At 36.3% G+C, this 8,225-nt stretch overlaps 1 long non-coding RNA gene across 6 annotated transcripts; it reads left to right on the top strand.

The window, feature by feature from the left end:
* Positions 1-230: 230 nt before the first annotated feature.
* Positions 231-1,689, top strand: LOC149180323 (uncharacterized). 6 transcript variants are annotated; one of them, XR_016257440.1, is made up of 4 exons: positions 231-472; positions 906-958; positions 1,201-1,230; positions 1,415-1,689. It is a non-coding gene; the product is annotated as an uncharacterized LOC149180323 (long non-coding RNA). The 6 variants fall into 6 exon arrangements; XR_016257441.1 differs by having other exon boundaries at positions 1,148-1,230; XR_016257442.1 differs by having other exon boundaries at positions 882-958.
* The last annotated feature ends 6,536 nt before the right edge of the window (positions 1,690-8,225 follow it).

Genomic DNA, 8,225 nt, shown 5'->3' with positions numbered 1-8,225 from the left:
AGCTAGGTTGGGTTAAGTTCCTACACACCTTGCGCCAACAGGAGGGAGAAATGGAAGTGACACTCTCACAACCTTAGTGGATTCCAATATTTAATAGTTAGAATTACATTAAGGTTCCATCTGCCCAACTTCCAAGTGGCATGTCGAAGGCAGGCTATGGGTTGTAGTGCACTTATTAAAATCTTCCACGATCCCCCTATTCACACGCTCTTCACATGATCTTCAATACTGCATTGGCATGGATGGTAGGGATTGAAGTAACATGAATCCAAAGGTGAGGACCCATCCCTCTAATCCTAACCTATCTCCTCGATTTGCATTCCGCCCCATTTGAGGGTTTCAGTAGGGGTGGAGAGTCTTTGTTCTATCAAGCGCACCTATGGAAAAATGTCTCGATAAACTAACACTTGGAATCTCCATTTCAAGGTTTGTGGCATGTTCGCACTCCATCCTTCTTCCACCATGGCAAATGGTAAGCCTTCTGCCCTTTATTTTGACACTAAATTCTATGTTGTTACTTCCGGTATTTTTCAGGACTGCTTCTAATTTTGTTTCCTTATTTTCTAGTTGGTGAGTGCTCTGTGTTTGGTGGCTTCGCCAACTTGTCGTTTTTGGTTCGAGGGTTCCTAGCTTGTTCCGCCCACTATATTTACATGTATAAATATTTCACTATGTACCTTTGGATGCTTCTACCCTAGGACTAATCTGTGAAAACAAATTCTCATTATTTCTGGTGTAGTTTTACCCTTATTGACATGGTCAATGCCGCGGTGAAATATGAGGACCAAAGTCTTCTTTTTTTTGTTAAGTCTCACCTATGGTCATTAATATTAGCATTTGAATGCCTGGGATCAATTGCTCATCGAATTCATGGCCCATAGGGTCACTATTTTCCATTCTTGCAGGTAAGGTGGGGTTTTTCTTTGTGGAATTGGCCTCGGCTCAACCAACAACTCAGGTAATTGGGTCTCAAAGTTTTCCTTAATGGCTCTCGTTTTGTTTTCTTTCTTTTTCCTAGGCTATAAATCTTTAATAAGCTCGAATTAACTTGTCTTTGAAGGGTTTTAACGCTGAGCCTATTGGGACTTAGGTTCTGTTCTTTATTGCTTTCCTGTATGGTTACACTAATTTTCATTCTCTGTATAAGGGTATGGGGTGGTCTTGTACCTAATACTAATTGCCATAACGAAAATCTTATAGGAATTATCATCGGAGGTCTCTAATCTTCAGGTACTAAATCTTCTTATATGTTTTTGTTGGTTTTTCTTTTATACGGAGTACAAATTTATAGTAGTACGAAAACTCACGGCTTTAATCTACACTCTTGTTTGTAGGTAACACATAAGTTGGTTAATTAGGTTTCGTGTTCATCTGACAAGTTTCCCCATCTAATCTTCGCTCGCCATTCATTCAGGTTGGTCTCCACGAGGTTCCTCTTACTGGCTATCATGCAGTTGCATTCTTATTTGTTTAGTAGCCAAGTTTATCTGGGTTAAGCCTGGAGGGAATTAAAGAGAGTATGGCTCTCTTGGCGAGCACCTGTAATAGGGAAACCTGAACATGTAACCTATTCATTGATTTTATATTGTGAAATTAGGTTAAAGAGGCCCATTATGGCCACTGTAACGTTAAAGGAGTACACTGTATTGAAAACCTCTAGGGTTATTGACTGCTTGAATATATAGTATATTTTTTTTAATTAAAGTTTGTCTGTTGTTGTATGGAGTTTTCTTTGTTTGATTATGTTATGAATTGGGTTATCATTTTTTCCCTTCCATTGGTATTGGTAAGGTAGTTTACATATTTTTCTTACTTATGGACATCTGATGTGTATCTGGTAATATTCATTTTATTGAGGAGCATTGATGTATAATTATATTCAATTTCGTTTTATGGCTACAATTTATGTTGTTTTCCTCGCAATTGATGGTTTCGGTTTCTAGATAAAAATATGGTGTTAATATACAAGTTTTGGATAATAAATTTTATACTTTATCACCCCTATTCGCTGGATTGATAGCGAGATCCTTTAGATATTTTTGATTGAGGAGCATCCAGATGCTTTACAATTTTTCCCTTTTGGGCATGCCCCAACTCTACTGATCTGGTATAGTGCTTAGCTATGTTATTGACACTATACACCTGAAATTTCAGGCATATACGACAAAGGAAATGGGTAATATGTACTCGATTTTTTTCAATTATTCCATTAAAAGTTCATACCTTGCTTGTACCTATCTGGTTATATTGGATATTACCCATGTCCATACCACAGGTTTATCCCAACTTTTCTATGGTATGTACATAAGTGTGACACTGAAGTTCAGATGAGAAAGGAGATTGTCTTTTCTATGATGACTATGTAATTTCCCTCCTCCTTGCATGTGTACTATCCATTAAGGTTCATAGTTCTTTGTCTCATTTTTATTTCATGATTAAAATTTAGCACCCACTAGCCTATATAATTAGTCATCAAGTTTACAAATCTTCATACAGTTTATGGTATCATAATACTAATTCAAAATATATTATTTTCTGTTGAATAATAACATAGTATTACTCTTCCTAGGTCCCATAAAGAAACAACACTATACTGAGTCATAGGTAATCTAGTCGTCTCTATAATCTATCCTTCCGACATCTCTTCTATTTGTTACCATATATACCTATTTCCTTAGGATTTTACAACATTTTTTTTAAATAAAAGTCACTACGAACACACATTGATAACCTATTTCGATCCATAAAATTCATTCCATAATGAACTATGCTCATCAAAATTTGATTTACACCATGCACTAAATTCCATAAGATCCATAACCAAGCTTAAACAAATTCCGCTTACATGAAATCAATTATCCAAAATTCAGATACACAATTCATACAAAACAACTAATCGAGTTTAGAATCTCTTTCGAAAAAGAAAAAGGAAAAAGTTTTTTTTTTTTTTCCCTTTAAAGCCCTCCTTTCTCTCTCGTGGTGCTTTGTTCCACCCATACTTAGTGTCTTTCTTCAGCGAAGTGATTTAATTAGATCTTTCTCTCCCATCTCATTAAATCTTATCCATTACCTCCTAAGGATTTTTAGGAGTCCTTTTTATTTTTTTATAAGGAAGATTTATTTTGGCAACAATCTCTTTACTGCAATGTTTCTTTCCCAAGTAGTTTCTAATTTTTCCATTTATTAATAAAAAATTATTTATTACATCATAATAACTTTACTGTTCACATTCATTTCATCCAAGCGTGGCTTTCCCGCCATCAAGTCTAAACATTCAGTCTACATATAGTAAGACATTAAAATAAAAAAAGCAAAGGGGTATTACAACATGACATAGGATTCTACCATCTATTTCTAGGGTTGCTAGGGGAATGGATTATGAAATTAGGAATCTGTCGAGACTCGAAGCAATTTTTACTTCCCCGCCTCTTCTGTTGTTCCAGGTGTGTATGCCATTGGTAGTTTGCACGTCCACCATTTCCATTTGTTCCAGGGCTTCCCTGAAATTCTCTGCATCTCTATCCAATCTCTTGAGAACCCCTTTTTTCTCAGAAAGGTTGAGAATCATATTGAAATATCCACTAATGATTTTATGGGGGGTAAAGAAACTCTTCATTGATTCTTCTTAAGGTGTTCAACATGTGGATTCTATCAGCTACTCTATGTGGTTTGTAAACATTGGTAACGCATGAAATTTTAGTAGCTCCAATTAGTTGAAGCACTGTTGTTATTGAGTTCTGGGTAGCTATGGACGCTTTAAGCTCAAATAGTATTTCATTCCAAATTATTAATTGACCACCTGCCATACCTTGCCGACGTTTGCTATGCAATTGTAGCCCTTGCAACATTGCTTCTGTAGAGCAGGTATATTCTCTAATCCTATTTTAGTTTCTTGAATGAGCACATCTCCAACTTACTTGCCATTATTTTCTATTTTAGAAGCTTCTTTTTTGTGGGTCCATTTAGACCTCTTATGTTCCACGAGATCAAATTCATTGAGAAATATTTGGAGTTAGGGTGAGGGCTCTTACCTTTCCCTCGTTTATCAGTCTTGCTATGAGATTTTGTAGTACTTGACTAGTTGGTTTTCTACCTCTTTTCCTTCCTGATCCTTTGGGATTGTATTGGTCAGCTGGGATGTGAGTCTTTATACTCATGTTATTGTGGTCTCCATATTGCCTCTTTGTTATAGCTAGCTGGAGCTCTTCTTAATAGAGGTATTCTCCCTCTATTTTCTGAATATACTCCCCTAGGATAACTACTAGGCCTCGCTTCTCCCAAACTTCTACAATTGTGTTTAGATCCATACCCCCTAAGACCTCTTTTATCGCCTCTTCCTCTGCTATGTCATTGTTGTCCTCTTTCTCCATTTCTATATCCTTAGTTCCTTGTCCAACAACATCTACGTTTGTGCTAGGGTTGGCTTCTTGTTTCTAAGTTTGGTGGTTGAGTGGCGGTTGATTTGTGACACCTTCATCATTTGTGAATTATTCCTTTTCCTTTTCCTCTTGTTTCTCACCCAGAGCTTCAAATTTGTTCTCGTTAAATTGGGATGTTGAGGCCTGTTTCCCTTGGGTCATTTGATTGTTTCTATCTTTGGGTGCCACTTTCGTGAATCCCTGTTCATTTGTTCTCTTTTGAGATTGAGGATTAGTGGCTTGGGAAGCATTCTGAGAGCAATCCGAGAAGAGATGATCATGCCCATGACATTTTCGACATCTAAAGGGTATGTGTTAATAATCAATGCTTTGGAGCCACACTTCATCTCTAAATACTAGTTTGATGGCTTCTGGAAGAGCGCCTGAGACATCTAGGTAAACATAGATGCGAGCATATTATACACACAGTCTTGCTCTAGTGCCTTCAAACATTTTTATATATTCTTCTTTTTCGTCTCTAATGCCTTTGACGACAGAGAGGAACCAGTAGTCCATGGGCAAGAAGTATAACCGCGCCTGGACATGGACCCTTATGAAATCCTCCTTTTCAGGGGTGAAGTTCTCCTTCTAGTAGCACATGTAAAGACCAGTCGAGTTGAAGAAGTAGGGGCTTCCTTCAAAGATACGATCCTTGTCCTCCAGAAGATCGAAGCTTGATCTCTCCCTGAAGCCTGATCTCTCCCTTTGCGCACCATTTTGTTTTGATCCACTAGTTGAGGGTTTTCTTTATGGGCCGGAAGCCATGAACTTATATATGATTGCATGTTCTTGCATATAATCCCTGTAAGTTGCAAAATTCGGGTCCATGATCTCCAGGGTCGATATCTTCTTTGTTTTGGGTTTGCATGGATTGACAGTTTGCAATGAAGTTTGAGCTTTTCCATTGGAGCTTTTAGGCTATGAGTTGGATTGTTTGTCAGTGCTTTTCCTTGCCCCTCCCTCTCCTGAGCGATTGGCAACATGCTTCTTGAAGGAATTATAAGTGGTTAGCTTTGTAAAAAAAAGAAGACTATGGCTCCTTACCTTTGCCAGCTATGATTTTGGGGAAGGAAGGGACCTCTGGACCCCCTCCTGACATAGCCATTGCAACTTTCAGAGCAGAACCCTAGGTCAAATCCTCAACTCGTCTTTCGCGCTCTCATGTTATATTTGGTTGATTTGTTCATGTTGTGAGCTATATTTGTTGGGCTATAGAGTTGTCATTTTTAGCACACCCTTCTTTCCATATTTTAGCTTCTTTTTGCCATCCTTCATAAACATTTTGAGCTTCATATTATATATATTGATATAATTTATACAAGGTATGTTTTTTTTCACATTTCATGTTGTTTTGATGGATTATGTTAGTGTATTTAGAATATTTATGCCTTTTTGAATTTATTCATGAGAATGGTATATACTAAGCTGCTACTCCAAGTTGTTATGACATAGGTAATGCTATTATTAAAGTTATATCAATGCATTGCTACTTAAAGTATATCAATGTCCTTCTACTCTTGTTGGACACAATGCTACTACTCCAGTCACATCAGTATGTTGCTACTCTGGTATATTACTAGGTTGTTATTCCTATTATATCACAAAGCTACTACTCTTGGAATATTACGATCCTACTACTCCAACAAAGTCATGTCATATCTATGATTCTTTGTTCCACGTGAATTTGAGGATATAACTATCTTCCTTATATTAGATTCCATTGACCCCAACGGTCTTGAACTTGTGGTTAATTAGCATGATGGATTTGAGTCGTTTTATGGAAATAAGCTAGAACCATTATGGAGATGGTTGTTATAAAGCTATTCTATTGTAATTTCTAATGTGGACAAGATGTAATTAAAGAAATGGATGTATTGTCTTAGCTATTCCAAATTAGTTGTTAGAAATTTATTCTTTGTCTAGTTGTTAGTTAGAACAACTTGAGCATTTATAATATTCTTAAGGTTGTTCTTAGAATAGAACATATAATTAAGAGATTGCATAAAAGTTGTGTCCCTCTTTGTGAGAAGAGGAGGAGAAGAAAATTAAAAGAACATATTGTGTTCTATCACAATGATTAATTGATATATAACAATTGATTTAAAAATCATAGTTTAGGTGCATTTAGTAAGTTGATTCTATGGCTTATGAGGTCATTCTACAACGTTCTATTTATGGGAGACAATGCCCACTCCTGAGAGAAAGTGTTGAATTGTTAGTTTAGATAACCTTCATATGATTTAATTTAATTATTAATTAGTTTGCAATTAATCTATATTCATTCAATTTCAGTGGTTTTTGACTCATTGCAACTAAAATGTGTTAATTTCTTAATTGTATTATTTTTATTATTGTTGAATTGTTGTGTGGACCGAACAAAATGCATAGCTTATTGTAGCTTCGAGTCTCTGTTGAGTGGATTGTTGTGTGAATCGAACATAGTGCATAACTTATTGTAGCTTTGAATCTTTGTTGAGTGGATTGTTGGCTGAATTGAACAAAGTGTGTAGCATATCATAATTTTGACTCTTGGTTGTCTAGCTTATTGTGTGAACTAAACAAAGTGCATAACTTATTATAACTTTAACTCTCTATTGAATGGATTATTGTGTGAACCAAACAAAGTGCATAGTTTATTATATTTTTTACTCTTTCTTGAGTGGATTGATGTTGATTATGTGTGTGTTGAACAAAGTACATAGCTCTATATGGCTTTAATTTTCTATTGAATGGTTTCTTTAACTTTAAAAAATAACACATTAGGTGACTAATGCTAGAAGGGAACATATAGCCTACATATACTTTGTATGATAACTTGAAAAAACATCCAATCCTTGGTTTGATAGATTAATGATCTAGTAAGATAATTGTTTTTACCCAACAATATCATTGACTTGTTCTTCCAATTTAGGAAACCTCTCTTGTAACTCATCTCAAGGATTAATAAATCTGGACTCATCCACCATGTTAAGGTTTTGAGGCTTCCTTCTTAATCCAATTTTTGGATACTACAACTTCCCACAAAAGCCATAAAGAAAATTATTAATACTAATAAGATATGTAAACTAGAGTGGATAGTCCATTGGAATACTTCATTGCAACAGATGTTACAATATTATAATATCTTTTATTATGTAGTTTGTTACCTTAGATCTTATTATAATTACTAGTGTAGTGCTCAATTTTTTGGAAATAGTTCAAATTGAAATGAAAGAAATAAGAAAATGAACCCACCATACAAATAATTAAACACAATATATGACTTGGGAAACCTAATACAAGAGAAAACCCAGCTAGAAAGTGAGGTCTATACTTTGCATTCTACTCTTTGTTTCTTAGTGATGAGATGCAAGTACAAAGAAATGGGCACTCACTATGGAGTTGCCATGGACACTATGGTTTGAAAAAAAAATACAAAATCTTCTACCTCATTTGTTATACTTCAATATCTGATTCGAATTGGATCCATAGAAAGACTGTCAAGAACCATGACTGAATCAGGTCGAACAAATCTCTAATGAAATCCATAACAGTATCAAAAACACCCTGAACCAGTGGCCATGGCAGCCGACGTGGAACGACTAGGACCTCGATCAAAGCGCGCTGACCGAGTCCCATGGAGACCGCGCAAGAGGCCAAAGTAGCCCCTGGGAGCCCCGGAATGGAAAAATGGCGAGGTTTTTGATGCGCGAGTGCTAATCGCGCATCGCTAAGTGAACAGGGCCAAAATGGGAAAGCCTGAGCACTCGGTCACGTGGGGAATAGAAGGATCGCTGGCGGGAAAAGGTAAAGGAGCTAAAGTACAAA

This window comes from Pinus tabuliformis, chromosome 3_2 (assembly GCF_031772625.1).
Source record: "Pinus tabuliformis cultivar Carrire ecotype Pingquan chromosome 3_2, CPIR1, whole genome shotgun sequence".
Taxonomy (NCBI): domain Eukaryota; kingdom Viridiplantae; phylum Streptophyta; class Pinopsida; order Pinales; family Pinaceae; genus Pinus; species Pinus tabuliformis.
The sequence above is the reverse complement of the archived record's forward strand: the minus strand, read 5'-3'. Positions and strand labels throughout refer to the sequence as shown.